This window comes from Lissotriton helveticus, chromosome 7, assembly GCF_964261635.1.
Source record: "Lissotriton helveticus chromosome 7, aLisHel1.1, whole genome shotgun sequence".
Taxonomy (NCBI): domain Eukaryota; kingdom Metazoa; phylum Chordata; class Amphibia; order Caudata; family Salamandridae; genus Lissotriton; species Lissotriton helveticus.
The window spans coordinates 1922680183-1922697517 of record NC_136068.1 but is presented as its reverse complement, the minus strand read 5'-3'; the positions used below and the strand labels follow the sequence as shown (position 1 = coordinate 1922697517).

Below are 17335 nucleotides of genomic sequence, written 5' to 3'. Positions count from 1 at the left end.
ATGTGACACATACATGCCCTTAGGGCATGTATGTGTGCCACATGGCACAGGTGTACATGCACAGATGTGCATGTACACAGGAATTCGTTATTTACCATGAAATAGTATTTCATGGTAAATAACGAATTCTTAAGGGCCTGTGGCACTATTTTAAGTGCCACCTACATCTAGATTTACCGATTCGGTAGATTTACCAAATCGGTAAATTTACAGAATCGTTAACATTTGGGCCCCCTACATCTCAAAAACCAAATACCGGTCGGTAACGGCCGAAATCGGCCGTTACCGGCCAGTATTTGGTGTCCTACATCGGGCCCTATATAAATTCAATTACAATTTACCACACCTGCCAATTATCAGGAGCATTAAATACCTCACCCTTTTTTAAATTTCAGCAAGTCCAACCTACCGGGATGTAAAAACAGTAGTATTTACCATAACATGCACATTGTGGGGTGTAGTGAACCACAAACTCTTCATGTTCTTCCTCACAATAGGTGCCGTTCCGAATCGTACAGTGTCAAATTCTATCGGATGAGATGAATAGAACATACTCCTCCTACAGACTCTGAATCACGGCCTTGGAATTTGACCATAATGTTCATAAGAGTAAGGGGAGATCTTCAGTTCATTTGTGTTTTGGCAATACGCTTAACGCGAGTACAACCCCCCTGAGAACCCACTGGACGTAGCCTTTGACCAAGCACAACATTTAATTATGGCCACATCTGCTGTATATAAGCACTGTCATTTCCAGCCATCCATATTAACTAGTTTATTCTAATTGGGGCCCATCAGGACTTGGGGACATGTCATGGGATTTAGGCACACCCTACAGGCGTTCATCCCACTTTGCATTGCCTTAATCCGTGCCCAGTATGTGCCTGGCACATTTTTTGTCTTAGTCATGCCATCAGTTCAGTATACAACCCCCAACGCACCCACCAGAGAGGACTGAATACTAGTCTTGGCCTTCAAGTATGTCATGTGCCAAGTGGCAAAGACTTGGGCTGGGCACAGTCCTCTACTGCCTTGGTGTAGAGAAATCCGAAGAGTCGACATGGCGTACACCTGTGCGATGCCTCCCATACACTACAGAAGATCTAAGTAAGTCCCCTCTCCTGCATGCCTTTATCCTTGAGGCAGGGTGCACTATATCCTAAGTGAGGGCATATCCGCACGAGCAGATTTGCCCCTATAATGTCCAGCCTAATCTGTGATGCAAGTGCACAAGGAAGCCATAAAGAGTGCATGGGCTGGATATTTGTCAACACGAGTTTCCTGGCTCCATGATGTCTTCACTGATGTCTAAGATGTTTGGTACCAAACATCTTGTCTTAATAAATACTCGCTGATGCCAGTGGTGGATTTAATCATTAGTTCATACCAGAGACCCCTTTAGAGGGTCCCCTGTAAACCTACCGAGCACTGGTGTGGTCCCTGAGTTGTTTTCATCAGCCTGCTACAACCAGACCTGCTTCTGACCTCATGGGGTGAAAATCATTGCTCTCAGCAGACCGAAACAAAGCCTCCTCTGGGCGGAGGTGCTTCACACCTCCAGGGCAGGGTGGCCTTTCTGGGTGACGAGCTTCAAATGCAATGCCACCTTTTTAAATCCAACCCAGGAACCTCCAGATAGTAGGGGAAGCCAAGCTTGTTTTCCTGCTCCACTTTTGTCAGGAGGAAAGACTGGAAAATTAGTTAGATTAGGAGGAGGGTCCCCACTTGGCCTACACCACCCCTAGGGCGGGACAGGCGATGTGAACCCCACTCCTGAAATTCCACCATCTTGGGATGGTAAAGAAACAACCTATACGGCTAGGGTAGTGCCTCTTCCCACAGAAGTGTCCACTAGAGGGTGTAGACACCCTAAAGGTAGGTAGCCCATTGGCTACTACCTGTCTCCCCTTGTAAGGCCTCTAAATTCAATATTTAGGTGGCCTCCCGATGCCTGAACCTCGGATTCGACTGACAAGAGAAGACCAGGATAAAAGACCCGCTGCACGAGAAATGAAGCTCCACTGCAGAAGAATAAAGACACCAAACCATGGCTGCTGCGCTGTCCTGAACCTGAAAGGACTTCAAGAACCATGGACCACCTCCAGCCTTCCAGACATTGCCAAGAAGCTCTCTTGGAGTGAAGGTATCACTCCCTTGCACTCTGCCGGCACTGATTACTATTCAGTCTGGTTTGTCGACTTGCTGCTCCCCGATCTCGATGCAGCACCGAAGCAAGAAAAGGTAGAACCATTTCAGAGGGTCTGATCTGTCTCCTCACTAAGTTTTGAGACACCAGAACCTCCCGGAGCCGCAGGGTTTCAATACCCAGGGTACTGGATCCCCAACACACACCAATAAGAGGAGCTCATTCTGGACTCCCAAAGCACCAGAAGCAAGTACCTATCCAGGGATGTCAAGACACTTCCTGAGTGGCCCAGCTGTCCCAAGATCGCCTTTCCAAGTTGCCTGCTCTTGACCGGGAGGACCTCTGGATGCAAGACGCCAGACTGCCCTGTTTACTCTGCACCTGGCCCCAGCACTGACTAACCAGCTGTGCTCCCATAGTCCTAAGCACTTTGCAACCTCCTCCCTCAAAAGAACCCCATCAGACTTACCCGTATGTCCTCCAGTGCAGTGTACTTTCAAGTGGCCCCCTTTGTCGTGCGCACCTGCTTCCAAGACGCTCAGCACTCTGCTCCGAACCGATCTGGGATTCTCCTGCTGGAACTTTGGACCTGGTCCCGACACCGACCTAAAATGAGAAGGTGAACTTCGTGACCCATTGTCTGAGGTTTTTTTTTTTGTACATACATTTTTCTGCCTTTTCCCCATTGCTTCTAGTGATGCATAATTGCACACAAGTGATGTATTTTCTGAGCTTTGAAAAATTGTAACGCCTAAATTACTTATCCTAGAACTGTGTTTATTTTCTTACAAATTAAATAAAAATTATGTTTTTTATAACTTGGTCTCGGATTTATTCTTGAGTTTGTCTCATTTATTGCCTTTGTGAGTACAACAAATGCTTAATACTACCCACTGATATGTCAAACTGCTCACCCACACTACCACAAAAAGACCATTAGATGTATCTGCTTTTACCTCTGTGTACCATTTGAGGATCCACTGGACTCTCTGCACAGTGCACTTCATTTTAGATCCCTATATAGAGAGCCGGCTTCCGACACTTCCCTTGCACCCTTCAGTGCCATCATGCTACACACAACATTCAAAGAATAGCTTTGTGTTCATGTTGCTTATGGAAAGGTGACTGCATGTTTCTCACAGACTTTCAAACATTTCTAGCATTCAAACCACCCTAAATATTGCCAATTTTCAGTCGCAAAAGTTGTCAGTCTCCCAGTGTGGCTTCTGGAAACTCCTCCTGCCAAAAGTGTAATTTGGGCCAATGGTGTGATTGTGCCACGCGCGATCGTTATTGGTGTGAGACCTGCTCTCCGTGCAGTGAGTTTAGTGTGGAAACTGCCCCATGAGTGATTGGTGTAAGCATCACTCCCCACCCCCAGCGTGCCCTTACTGTTGTCTCCTCCTCTCTTGTAGTAGCCATGATGGACAGCGCCCCTGCTGGAGCTGCTGCTGGTTTCAGTAGTGCTGTGCAAGAGACTGTCCGCTTCTTCTTTCCAGAATCATGGGTCTACGGCGACGCTGAAGTCGAGTAAGTAAATAATACTAACCTTGAGTTATTCTAACTTTTATTACTACTATTTTTTTATATTGACTATCACAAGTCCCATCACTGTTACCATGGTTACTATAGTCTAGTTGATATCTGGGGCTGGCTTGAAGGTCTCTGGGGCTGGCTTGCTGTCGCATGACATGGGAGACTTGGATATGATCAGCCCGCATGTAGGAGGCGGGATGGTGGTAGCACTCAGATGATTGGACGGTTGACTGGTGCGGCAGAGAGGTGATCAATGCAGAGACCTGTTGGGAGACCTCCGGGGCAGATGGACATCCCAGTATCTTACGTCTCATAAAAGAAAACCTGGATTATGTATTGGGCAGAGGTTATGGTGGCAGCAAAACCTGCACCCACGATAGCTCGAATCGCAAGATGTAGAAGAATGGTTCCAGTTCATTTCAGGACCACAGACGACACTTCAGGGACTCTTGGTGAAGGAGGGAAGCACAGGTGTCCCTCTAGGGCTTGGAATCTGTGGATCCAAACTCTGCAGCAGCTAAGGAGAGTAGTGATGTTTTGAAGACCGCACCCGTGGTCAACGCATGAGTCCTTCACTCTTCGCTTGTAGGGTGGGTGCACAAAGGAGCAGGTCGAGGGGGCCGTGTAGACTGACCGGCTCCTCCAGTCCTTCGTCCACCTTTTCATGATGCAGATGAACGTTGCTATGTCCCCTTGATAAGGTCGTATTTGAAGCAGAGCCTCACTGGCCAAAGTGTTTTTTCCTAGTTGTCCCCATTGGTCAGTCCAGCTCCCTGCCTACAAGCAGAGGCACACGTCAACCTTCTCCTGTGGTTTCAGGCCTGTTTCTAACCTCAAGGGAAGGCACAGCAGAGAGACTGAGCCAGAAGCAGGACCAACACAAGGACTCCCCCAAAGTACTGGATGCTGGCTAGATGTCAGACCCCTAAACCACCCCCCCGAGACCACTAGAACCCCCCTCTGGGACCACTAGAACTCCCTCCACCAGGGACAACTAGAACTCCCTCCACCAGGGACAATTAGAACCTCCCTCCCCCACCAGGGACAACTAAACTCCACGGGTATAACTTGACCAGCCCCCTCCTTGTACAACTAGGCCCTCCTGGGTCAACTAGGCACCTCTTGGGTTTGACTAGATTGACCCCCCCCGGGTACAACCAGATTGACCCCCCCCCCGGGTACAACCAGATTGACCCCCCCCCCCCCCCGGTACAACCAGATTGACCCCCCCCCCCGGGTACAACCAGATTGACACCCCCTCCCCCCCCCCCGGGTACAACCAGATTGACACCCCCCCCCCCACTAGCTTCAACTAGATTTTGACCCTGCCAAGGTGCAGCCCGAGCCCCGCCAAGGTGCAGCCCGAGCCCCGCCAAGGTGCAGCTGGAGCACCCCCTCCCCCCTGTGCAGCTGGAGCACCCCCTCCCCCCTGTGCAGCTGGAGCACCCCCTCCCCCCTGTGCAGCTGGAGCACCCCCTCCCCCCTGTGCAGCTGGAGCACCCCCTCCCCCCTGTGCAGCTGGAGCACCCCCTCCCCCCTGTGCAGCTGGAGCACCCCCTCCCCCCTGTGCAGCTGGAGCACCCCCTCCCCCCTGTGCAGCTGGAGCACCCCCTCCCCCTGTGCAGCTGGCGCACCCCCTCCCCCGGTGCAGCTGGAGCACCACCCCCCCCACCAAGGTGCCGATGGAGCAACCCCCCCCTCACCAAGGTGCCGATGGAGCAACCCCCCCTCTAAGGTACCACGGAGCACCCCCCTGGGGCAGACGGACCCCCAGGGTGCAGCCATGCTCCCAGGGACAGCTGGACCTCCAACCACCCCCGATACAGCCAACCCCTGGGGACAGCTGCCCCCCCCCCCTCTCTTCCCCCAGGGACCGCTGGACCCCCAGATACTGTTGGGGCTTCCTCTGCCCCCCCCCCCCTGTACAGCCAGTCCCCCTGGCCCTACTGCCCCCCCCAGGTACAGCCAGTCCCGCGGGTACAGCTCGACCCCCAGGTGGGTGCACCCTCTTGGATCACCAACTCCAGTCAACAAGACAGATGGCATTTTAGAGCCATGTTCCTGCATTCAATGGCTAGGGGGGTTTGCATTTGTTAGTCACTGGCTAGTCTTCCCCAGGTGCCTCTGTTGGGTCGCTGGCTGGACTCCTTGTTGGTTGTAGTCCTGAAGCAAGTGAGACCGGTATGGGCCACAAGCTCTTGCCAGCTCAATATGTATGATCAAAGCATGTATCCAGCATGGCAGATACCAGGTGGAGTAAGAAGTAGTCATGTACCCGACCTGAAAGTTAGAGGCGTTTGGACCTGTTGGGTTTCCAATCTGCTCACTGATCTCCGCACAGCTCAGTGGGTTATCTGCTTGCTGCAATCACCCTGCGTTCCAAGGCTGGATTATTTGAGCACACACTTATTCTTGAAGGTTGGTCTTTTCAGAAGTTTAGTTTCCAAGATTTCTGATACACCTAGAGACTGTTTATGGGCAAGACGTTTTGGGCCAGCATGATAAAACCTTTTCAGGTGATGTTTACTGGGCAAGGTGCGTGCGACGCAGACCTGGTGGGTGAAAGGTGGAGCTTCTGAAGGCACAGGTGATGGAGACCTTGTTTGTTCAGTTTTTCCTTCTGCTTCTTCTTAGCTCGGATGGGTCTGCAGAGCTGCCACTCATACTCCCGGACACCATCACCGAATGGAAGGCGGACGGGTTCTGCTCCTCCGAGACCCATGGGTTTGGCGCCACCAAAGTCCCGGCCAGTGTGACCGGCTTCCAGGACTTCTTCAGTGAGATGACTCTTCCCTACTCCCTCATCCAGGACGAGTCCTTCGTCTTGAAGCTCAGTCTTCAACTACCTGTCGCAGTGTGTCCGGGTGAGTGTGGGGGTGCAGCAGAGCGCGCACATGCTTGGGGTGTCTTTTTGTAGTGGGTGCTTGGGTAGAAGTCAGTAGGGAGTGTATACATATTCCATCATCATGACCTCCCCTCCTGTTCCCTGATCCTCTCCCACTCTTACTTGACGTAATCCATGTTTGTGGCTTCCGGCAACTCCTTGAGCGTCTGATTATCACACGTGAGTCCTTATTCGACAAACTCTTGAACACATCACAGACACACCTATTTGAGGGTCTTCACAAGTAGGCTGCTAGACTGTCCATTTAGGAGCAAGCCTTATTGGATTCTGCAAAGTGTTTCAAAAAGTACTTAAAAGATGGAGATGGAGTGGAGTGGAGAAAGTAAACAACCTCTTGGGTGAAGCTTCTGAGCTCCCACAGACTCTGCAGTTGTGGGATGTCTCTTCCCAGCGGTGACCAGCCTGGCTTTGGAACCAGAAGGAACATGGTCTCCACCCGACCTTCAGCTGATGCTACTGGCTTCTCCATGAGCCAGTCTATAGACGGCTGGTCCCAGAAGACCAGGAGGACTTTCATCTCCGCATCATCCTTGTCAAGAAGCCGCAGGCACTCCATCTGCACTGTGCTGTCCAGCTCGGACCAGCCCAGCCTGCAAAGCACGTGAGATGGGAGCACTGGTCCGGCAGAGCGATGTCACTGGGAGCAGCCCTTGTTGTGATTCATATGTCCAGGACATTGAATGGAAGGTAGACAGCCCCCGGGATGAGCTTGTGCTTGTTTGTAAACCTCCTCCCCTTCACATGGCTAGTGGTAGGCCAGACCTCTGGAGCCTGCCCGACTCCAGTATAGTTAGACATAATTTGTAATAAATACTGCCATAGTCCTTGGAAACCCAGGACATGGGCGCTGCGGTCAGTCACGGAGCTGCCAAGCCTCTAGATCCCAAGAGGTGAAATGAGGTCTGACTCGCAGCTCCCCGTTGGAGGGAGGCGATGGACACGGGCGCTGCGGTCAGTCACGGAGCTGTCAAGCCTCTAGATCCCAAGAGGTGATTGAGGCCCGAATCACGGCTCCCTGTTGGAGGGAGGCTCAGGACACGGGCGCTGAATGATAGGAGTTAAGATCATTGCGTGAAAAGCCAGGTTTTCAGTAGTCTCCTAAAACTGGGTTCAGAGGATGCCTGTTGTATTTCAGGCGGCAGGGTGTTCCAAAGAAGTGCCGTACTTGCGGAAAAAGTTCTGGCGCCCAAGCGAGCCCTTTTCACTCGAGGGACGCGAAGATGAACCTGGTGGTTAGAACGGAGGAGTCTAGCCTGAGAGTATCTAGGCAGTCGTGTTTTTAAATAGTTCGGGCAGGTTCCGTGTACGGCTCTGTAGGCCAGAGTGAGAGCCTTGAATTTTATCCAGCTGGCCACAGGTAGCCAGTGTAGCATGTGTAGATGTGGAGAAATGTGGTGTTTAAAAGGAACATGCCTTAACAGTCTTACAGCCGAGTTTTGAACGGTTTGCAACCTTTGTATCAAAAATTTCGGGAGGCCTGAATAGAGGCCGTTGGCATAATCAAGCCTCGAGGTGACCATGGCATGGATAACAGTCTTTCGGCATCCCTCCGGAAGCAGTTGAAGAAATCTCCGTAGGTTTCTAAGTTTGCTTAGGCATCCTCCAGTGACCTACTGTATGTGAGGGGCAAAAGATAGACCATCATCCCATGTAACCCCCAGGTTTTTTGCCTTTGAACTGGGGAGCGGTGCAGGGCCCATCTCGGCCGGCCACCAGAACTCGGCAGGAGGGTAGGCGCCTTTCCCGAAAAAGATAACCTCCGTTTTTCCCGCATTCAATTTCAGTTTATTGGTATTCATCCAGCATGCCACATCACGAAGGCAGCCCTTGAAATTAACAAAGGCTGCCTCCGATACCTCAGAGTATGGAAAAACCAATTGGGTGTCATCAGCGTAGGAAATTGCAGTGACTCCCCAATTGGCAATCAGTGTGAACAGCGGGGCCTGATAAATATTAAAAAGCAACGGGCTGAGAGCCGACCCCTGTGGGACCCTGCAGTTCAGTCTCCTGGATTTAGACAAAGGCGCCCAGAGCCACCTGAGATCTGTCGGAGAGATACGAATGGAGCCATCCAGGTGCCTGAGCCTGGAGGCCGATCTCCGCTAGACGTTGTAGTAGCCTGCCGTGATCTAAAGTATCAAAGGCGGCCGATAGATCCAGGAGCACCAGCATTGCCGATGCTCCTGAATCCAGCGACCACCTAACTGACTCTGCTACCTCGATCAGGGCGGTCTCGGTGCTAAAACCGGATCTAAAGCCCGATTGAGTTTCATGGAGCACATTGCTGTCTTCCGTGAATTTGTTTAGTTGCCGCTGAATTAGTTTTCCTAGCATTTTGCCCGGAGCCGCCAGTAGTGAGATGGGGCGAAGATTGCTTAAGTCCTCTGGAGCACCGTTCGGCTTTTTTTTCAGTGGGAGGATGGTGGCATGCTTCCAACTCTCCGGGAACACACTGGTAGAGATGGACATATTCCATATGTGTTGGAGAGTGGGCGCGATAAATTCCGCCATCAAACTCCATAGTTTTGGTGGGCAGGGGTCATCGGGAGAGCCTGATTTGCATCTATTGAATTCTTGTATGACCGCATCCAGTGGGACAGGCTGGAATTGGCACAAGTTCGTTTGGGGAGCCCTAGTCTCCACTAAATCTGACTTAACAGTGTGACCGGCTAGGGTAAAAGTGTCGCACACTTTCAAAATATTCTGAGATATTGTCGCATAGTATGTTTGACGGAGTAACATCCAGCTCAATGCATCTCGATTTAAAGAAGGACTGCACTATCTTGAACACTTCTTTACTGGAATGTTCTGCTTGTTGAATGGAGGTGGTAAAGAAAAGTTGCCTTGCTTTTTTTATAGATTTGTGAGATTCGCGGATGGCGGCTTTATAGCGGGCCTTCGCCTGACCACAGTAATTCACCCTCCAAAGTCGCTCTAATCTCTTGCAGGCTGACTTCTCCGCCCTTAGTTCCAATGAAAACCATGGAGCAGAGGGAGAACCTCTGCGGGACATTGCCCGTTTTGCAGGCGCAATAGATGTCACCATATTGCCTATCCATTGAGACATAGCCACTGCATCCTTATTTGCATCGGAGGAAAGTGCTGGGAGATTACGAGCCAGAACGGGGGCTATAGTTTCAGGGACCAATTTTTTCCATTGTCTCTGCAAAAAGGAGCGCCTCCCAGCCTCTGGCCCTCCCCCTGGTAGCCTGACCATAAACGGGATCAGTGTATGATCTGACCAGAGCAACTGTTGCGGTGTACCCACCGCCAGATCCCTGATGTTGGAGAATATCAAATCAAGCATATGGCCTGCTTTGTGTGTGGGACCTGTGCTGGACAATGTCAGGTTAGCGGCACTAAGTGTAGAAATAAGCCGCTCCGCCAGCGGGCACGCTGCTATTTCGGCATGAACATTAAAATCCCCTACCACTATGAAGTGAGAGTGAAGGATGGAACTTTGGACGATGGCGTCTATAAGCGCCATAGAGACCCCCTCTGAGCAGTCTGGGGGGCGGTAAATAACCAGTCCAGCCAGTGACTAGCGTGGGTTAATTTGTAGGCAAAAGTGCAAGCCTTCCACCTCTGCGATCGTAGTAGGTATGGAGGACATACGCGTGTAACGATCTCTAAAGATAAGGGCCACCCCCCCCCCGCCCCTTCTTCCATCCACCCGATTGGAAAAACTCATTTTGAAGCGAGTGGTACCGCCAGGGCAACAGCGGACAGTGTGGTCGTTCAGCCACGTTCCGGTTAGGAACAGCGCATCCCACTCACCGTCCTCTAGCAGTAGCCAGATGTCATTGGCATGTTTTACCAAGGATCGACAGTTTAAAAGACCCGCTTTCATGCTACATCAGCATAAGTCAGGCTGGGCGCGAGGCTTATAAGGAGAGCACGGTCTAGGGAGAGTAGCCCAGCTCAGCGAAATACCACAGTGCAGGCAAGCTTGTGGGCGAAGGTCATCAGCTGGGTCGAGTGTATAGACTTTACAGGGCTGCCTTGGTTCCAGCGTCAATAACTCCTCTCTAGACCGTACAATCCTGCCTGCTCCTGACCCCAAACTGGCAGCATGACAGGCCCTGGCCGCGTTCCGGTCGCGAATGGGCGCAGACTGGCTTGCCGCGGCCGTGGGCACATTTCCCTTTATGGAAGGGCCCCGGAAGTGAAACTGCGAGGGGGAGGAGTCGTGTCCCTCCGTTCAAGCGGCACAGATAGCCGTGACGGAACGGGGACCGACCACCGGGGAAGTGCAAAGTGCAAAGATACAATGTGCAAAGTTCTGCCGGCAAATCACCCACATAGTTTTTAAAAATTAACTTTGTTATTAAAATTTCACAAAAGTTGTACAAGTCGAATGGTGGTTCTTAAATCAGCCATGCAATCGCCTATATGCCCCCAAAAATCATCGCTCGCCAACCAGCGTCTCACTCACGCTGACTCCGACTCAGGCTCCCTGTTGGAGGGAGGCGATGGACACGGGCGCTGCGGTCAGTCACGGAGCTGCCAAGCCTCTAGATCCCAAGAGGTGAATGAGGTCCGACTCAAAGCTCCCTGTTGGTGGGAGGCGATGGGCACAGTGCCCAGCATGGCCCTATGTAACTCTCAATGAATAGAATGTCCTACTGTGAGCCTTACTTCCCACCAGGATACCATGCTTTGTAGCTTTGAAGCTTCGTGGCATCGACCGTACTTCGGAGTATGTACCGAACCCCTCACTTCTGTACCTCGAGGGGTTGAATCGATGCACTTTTAACAAGTGGTGGACGTTAGCCCTTTGCGGCATCTGCTCTCCACTCTCCTGGGTGGTACACATTGCAGGCAGTGTTCAGTTCTGTCGGTACCTCGACTGCCTTCTGTCACACATTCCCTCTCTGTGTACCTAGACCATGTGGCTGGGTGCACAGCTTAGCCTAGGTTGGACTGAGTACCTCGACGGGGCGGCACAGCTCAGCCTAGGTTGGACTGAGTACCTCGACGGGGCGGCAGAGCTCAGCCTAGGTTGGACTGAGTACCTCGACGGGGCGGCACAGCTCAGCCTAGGTTGGACTGAGTACCTCGACGGGGCGGCACAGCTCAGCCTAGGTTGGACTGAGTACCTCGACGGGGCGGCACAGCTCTGCCTAGGTTGGACTGAGTACCTCGACGGGGCGGCACAGCTCTGCCTAGGTTGGACTGAGTACCTCAACGGTGAGCTGGTATTCTAAATTCGGGAAGCTCCTAGGCTTGGCTTTTTAGACTAGTGTAGGATTAAAGGGCCTGGTGCATGCAGTGTTTGTTACCTCAGCGCCATGAAGCCATCCAGTGAACACGTGCTTTAACATTTTAAAATAGGCATAACATAAGTTTGCCTAGGTCGGACTGTGACTAGACTGCACAGCACTGCCTTGTTTAGATGGCAGGGACCCCCTCCTTGGACCTCCAATACAGAGGAGGGAAAATGGAGGCGAGTGGGTTCAGATACAGGGCCATGGGAGACCCATAAGAGGTCTTTAAACACTGAGCAAAGATTACCATTGACCATGCAGGAGGTGCAGTGCTGGTGCTTTGGGTGTGCACACTGGGGCTTTGCAGGGGTGCAGCGCTGGGGCTTTGCAGGGGCAGGGGGTGCATCGCTGGGGCTTTGCAGGGGCGGGGATTGCAGCGCTGGGGTGGGGGTGCAGCGCTGGGGCTTCAAAGGGGCACGGGTGCAAGGGCCTCCCACACACACTATGCAGAGGTAGACGCATGTACCTCACGTGAGCAGCAGACGAGGACCACAGTGCATAGGCCCAGGCCTTGCGTGAACATTGGGGTGCTCTATGGGAAGCTGTGGGTTGGGCTGAACTGTTCCAGGCTCCTAATGCAAGCTGGCCATCACTCCTTCTGAGCTTGTGGCGATGCCATGGCATCCAGAGCCCAAGACCCATTCCACACCCTTCTTCAGATTCACTGAGCAGCGGCATCTGTTCTCAGTCCTGAAGTCCTTCCAATGAGACCACCAAGAATTCTCCCTCCGGTCCCAGCCTTCCTGGACACCGGTGTGCAGAGCGCCTTGAAGTAGAAGGTGTACAATGAGTGCGCCAACGGGGTCCTCCTGTATCCAATAGACGCTGAACTGTACCCAAGTGTACCTCACACTTAAAGTTAGTCCCAAGTGTTTGAACCCAATCTGTATCCTGCATAGAGGAAGAGGGAATGCACTCATGACGTGCCGCATGCCTCTACCAGGGGAAGTCTATATGCAACTGCCCTACTATGTTTCCGCCCCCCAAAAAAAAACCTCTACCGCCATTCTATAACCCAATGAAACCAGCCATGTGCAGTTTAATGGCGGTGAAAGGGAGTGCAATGTCCCTGTGCAACTGCAGACCCAAACCAAGTGGTCGCGCTTCCTCCAACATTGCTCCAAAAGCTGGAACAGCCTGGCTTTACACATCAGAGCCTTCTCCTCCCCTCTAGAGGTCCACAAGAAGCTGGAGGCCATGCTGTCGGAGTCCCTTCCTCCTGCTCCAAGCGAGGCGCGTTTCTTATTCTCAGGGCCAGGATACCCCCCATTGGATATAGGTACTCTTAACATAACTTTGGGGTGGTGCCTCTGTCACCACATGGAGTTAAAAATGCTTTAGTACTCATGACCGGAGTCTACTGCGCGAGACAACACGCGGGATGTGTCCGAATGATAGAATCAAGTTGTGGAATGGACGCAGAGCCTGGGGGCTTCCGACCCTACTGTCAGAGGAAATCACCTTCTTCCTCCTACACATCATCACCCCTTGAAGAAAGAGGTGGAGGTTTGGAACATTCAGGACATGAGGACAAGTAGGTCTAGCTACGCAAGAACGAAATAGCATGTTAGTGTCGACCATTCAGTCTCTGGTTGTGTGTTGCGATGAGCATGTAGGCATGACACCGCCTCCGAATAAACCGCTGTAAACCTACTGTCTCTCAACCTTCAGCCTTCAGGATGATAGCCTTCTGATAACCACAAAAGTCCTACCACGCTCTTTGCACGATTACGAGAAGCCAAACTTCTCCAGGAGCACCGTTGTCTACTTGCTGGTCAGGTCATCGCATTTCCCTATTCAGTAGGCGTAGAGTGTGCAGCGTTCACACTGATGGCCTTTTAAACTCCCGCCTTCCTAGTCGTGGGCCTTTTAAACTCCCGCCTTCCTAGTCGTGGGCCTTTTAAACTCCCGCCTTCCTAGTCGTGGGCCTTTTAAACTCCCGCCTTCCTAGTCGTGGGCCTTTTAATCTCCCGCCTTCCTAGTCGTGGGCCTTTTAAACTCCCGCCTTCCTAGTCGTGGGCCTTTTAAACTCCCGCCTTCCTAGTCGTGGGCCTTTTAATCTCCCGCCTTCCTAGTCGTGGCTCTGCACGGTGGAGGCTTCGCTGTCTCGATCCAGGCCATTCTATGCCTGGCGGCTACAGATATTTCAGATCCACTCTTCAGAAATCTTGACAGATCTCAGGCTCTCAACCGCTTGGATTTCAGGATTTAAGGCGCCAACTCTTTTATAAATTGCACTTTAATTTAAAACTTTCAGTAGCAGGTCTTGGGTGGGGGGACTCCAGATGCCTTCTGTTTATATAAATACTTCTTTATCTAGGGTGATCATAGTGAATGTTAAAGTTGAAGATAAAAACAAACCTGTCCAAAATAGGGCGGTTCAAAAATATAAAGGTATCCTTAAACCTCAATAAGTTTTTTTTTTTGTTTTTGTTTACATTTTTGAAAGCCATGCAGGTTAAACTTTTTGTTTTAAAATAATTGCATAGATGTGTCCTGCAGAAACTCCTCAGGCTACACTTTGCTGTGAATTCACAGACCCCTAGGTAGAAGATCCTTACAGATTAAAGCAATGATTCTCTTAGTACCATTTGGAGAGAATGTTTGCTACCCTAAACCCATTATTATTGTTCCCAAAAAAGTCCTCCAAAAATATAATAGAGTTTAAAGGAGCTCATTCAATAATGTAAAGACTTTGATGCAATGTATAGAAGATGATGTAAAGGGATGCCGCGTCTGACAGATGTTGTAGACCTAGAATTGTGTGGACACTGCTTTGGTGTCCAGAGATCCTGAAGAGCGTATCCTCCCGTTAAAGGTTGTTGACAATTCACACATAGTAGTTCTTGTTGGAGAGACTCATCATTTGAAGCATTAGACTCTTCCACTGATCATGGTGCACACCAGGTATCCATGTGAAACTCTTGTGGGCATTAAGTGTCCGTAACTTCTGTCGCAAGAACTCACCGTGGGACTCTTGTCTCCTAGATCAAGGGTACGTTGGCTGAATCTGAAGATTACACAGCAAAGCCCCTCAATACCGAAACCAAAGGATGTGTGTGTCAAAATGAGAGGACCACCTACTCGTGGGACTTCCTGGCCAAGAAACGTGGTAAGCATGTGTCGGTCTACAACTCTTCTTTGGTCTTCAACTGGGCATTCCTTCTATTCCAGAGGTCTTCACAGTGGGCAGCGTCCCACCCCCTGCAAAGTTGGGTATTGATGTCTGGGCGGCAGGGGGGTGCACCAGACCCTGGCAAGAGAGCTTTTAAGATGCACCTGGAAAGCACAGTCCAACATGCTGAAAACCAGCACTTTGATTTTATTGAGAGCGCAGATGAGACTTTCTGTAATTGGCAACCAGTAACTCTCCAGTCATGTCCAGGTTGGGAGTAGAAGAGGTTGTCAAAGGGGGTCCTCCAAATAGCTGCACCCTTTTTGTTTCTGATAAAGCAACAGAGTGGCCAATTTACTGGGGTGATGGGTCTACCAACATTATGGTGGCAATCATGTTTTTGACTGCACTTTTAAAAGGGATGACAATATATACCTACAATGTCTAAAGCCAGAGCTGCAAAGTAGCCGCATTTCCTATCAACGGTTTTCAACCGGTCCTGGGATTCTAGCCAACAACCCACTGCATTTTGGGACTTGCGGTTTGATACGCAACACTGTACGGAGTGGTCCTAAATTCAACTTCCAAAGTGTTTTGGCTGACAACCCAGGACTGGCTGGAGGTGTGTAACGTTGCACAAGGCTAGTTTCCAGCTCACTGTATTTGAAATCTTTCCCCTGACACAGTTTGGGTACTTTCAATACAGTATTTTAAATTTCAAGACTGACCACAAAATCTGGAAAAGTGTCCATTGAAATAAGACCGAGCACTGTGGAAGTTCCCATTTGAAGGGTTTTGCTTGCTGTTTTACCCTTATGTCTATAGTGGAAAGTTGAAAAACGATGCGACAAGTCCGCTTTACATTTGTTAGAAAGTGTGAGATCAAGTCTCATAAATTTTTTTAACTTGCTTCCAGTATTTAATTTATAGCAGAACTGTGAATTTGTATATTTGAGTGGGGGCTCTGCTGGAATTATTTTACATGGGGGCAAGGGCAGGCAGTAAAGTTTGAAGACCGTTTAAAAAAAAAAATGTAAATCCATTACTTAAAGGTGGTTCAAGCCCCATTGGACATCGCGCAACAGATTTGCACGAACATTTGATGAAAGGCGCTTTCTGCACCAAGCAGCTAAGTGCTGGTAAATCGTCTCCACCTCATCCTCCGTTTGAAGCCTATTGTGAGGGGCACATTTTTAGGCGCTCTATGAAGCCTAAACTAACTCTGCTGGCCAGCTTTCGTTTAGAGTGGACATAGTGTCTGGCTGTGGGGTTACATTGCAGCTGGCAGAGGTGATCTATGGAGACCTTTTGTCCAATGGACACTTGGGAAGTCTTTTTAGTAAATTTCCTGAAGAGCAGGATGAGCTGTAGAATTCTTCTTCCATGGCCAAGTATTAGTCCCTCCGTTGAGCTGCAGAAGAAGCTGGAGTGATCCGCATCGAAGTGTGAGGAACTGCAAAGTACAGGGAGATGGTAAATCACTCCTGAGTTCACCATAATCTGATTAACCTGGTCTTTGAGCTCCTTATGGGCTGAAACTGGGTGTTTTCCTGAATTTATGAAGATGTAGAGATGTTCCAAAGCCCTTTGGGCCCAGTTAGCCGTGGTCGGCGTACAATGTATGATGATACCAGACTGGCACGATCTGCCTGGAAAAGATGGTATGAGATTCTGTTTGTGTGTTTTTTGAGGTTGTGGGGTATTTAAAGCCTGATAGAGCAAGGATTGCACCACAACCTTCACTTTAAAGGAAGGTGTTTAACATGGGCAAACTGGCTTGGTTGTCTTTTAAAAAAAACTTTACATAAAATAAAGTGTTGAAAATTCTAAATCTGATTGAGGTGCCTTTCACCACTAGCCTCCTTAAAGTCACACCCAAAAGCATTTTTTTCTTTGTGTTTTAGGCACCCTAAATATCACGGCTTCTGCTGAGACCATCGACGACAGCTCATGCAATGCGGGGGGCGGCAATACCACGCGGTACAAGGACACCTTGATCAGGCAGCTGCCGGTTGAGGTATGCTCTGCTCCAAACACTATGCTATTGGCATTGATCGAGCAAGGGATAGTAGGCCCTGAACCAAGCAAGGAGTGAGGTGAAGCCAAAGTAAGATTCAATGAGGGTTGGGGATTGGACTAGACTTGGAATTACAATCAGGGATTCATGGAGGGCAAGAGATGAAGACTGAGACAGGCTAAGATGAGGACTTTGGGTGAGGGCTGGAGTAAATGGTGATTGTAACCAATGCCCGTTTCAGTGCAGGTGGGAATTGCTGAAGGATTTGATTTTGCACCTTAGGATTAGAACTTGAAACCATTCAGACCAAGCCATTCAAACTTTTCCCATATGTCCAGACGCGCAAAAC

The 17335-nt window shown here is 50.4% G+C and overlaps 1 pseudogene across 1 annotated transcript in view; it reads left to right on the top strand.

The window, feature by feature from the left end:
- The window catches only part of LOC144770899 (alpha-2-macroglobulin-like), a 198468-nt pseudogene that overhangs the window by 142356 nt on the left and 38777 nt on the right, over positions 1–17335 (top strand). Inside the window, exons 18-21 of the transcript XR_013599063.1 lie at positions 3562–3676; positions 6317–6546; positions 14843–14966; positions 16874–16986. The product of XR_013599063.1 is annotated as an alpha-2-macroglobulin-like (transcript). The remainder of the gene's footprint in view (positions 1–3561; positions 3677–6316; positions 6547–14842; positions 14967–16873; positions 16987–17335) is intronic.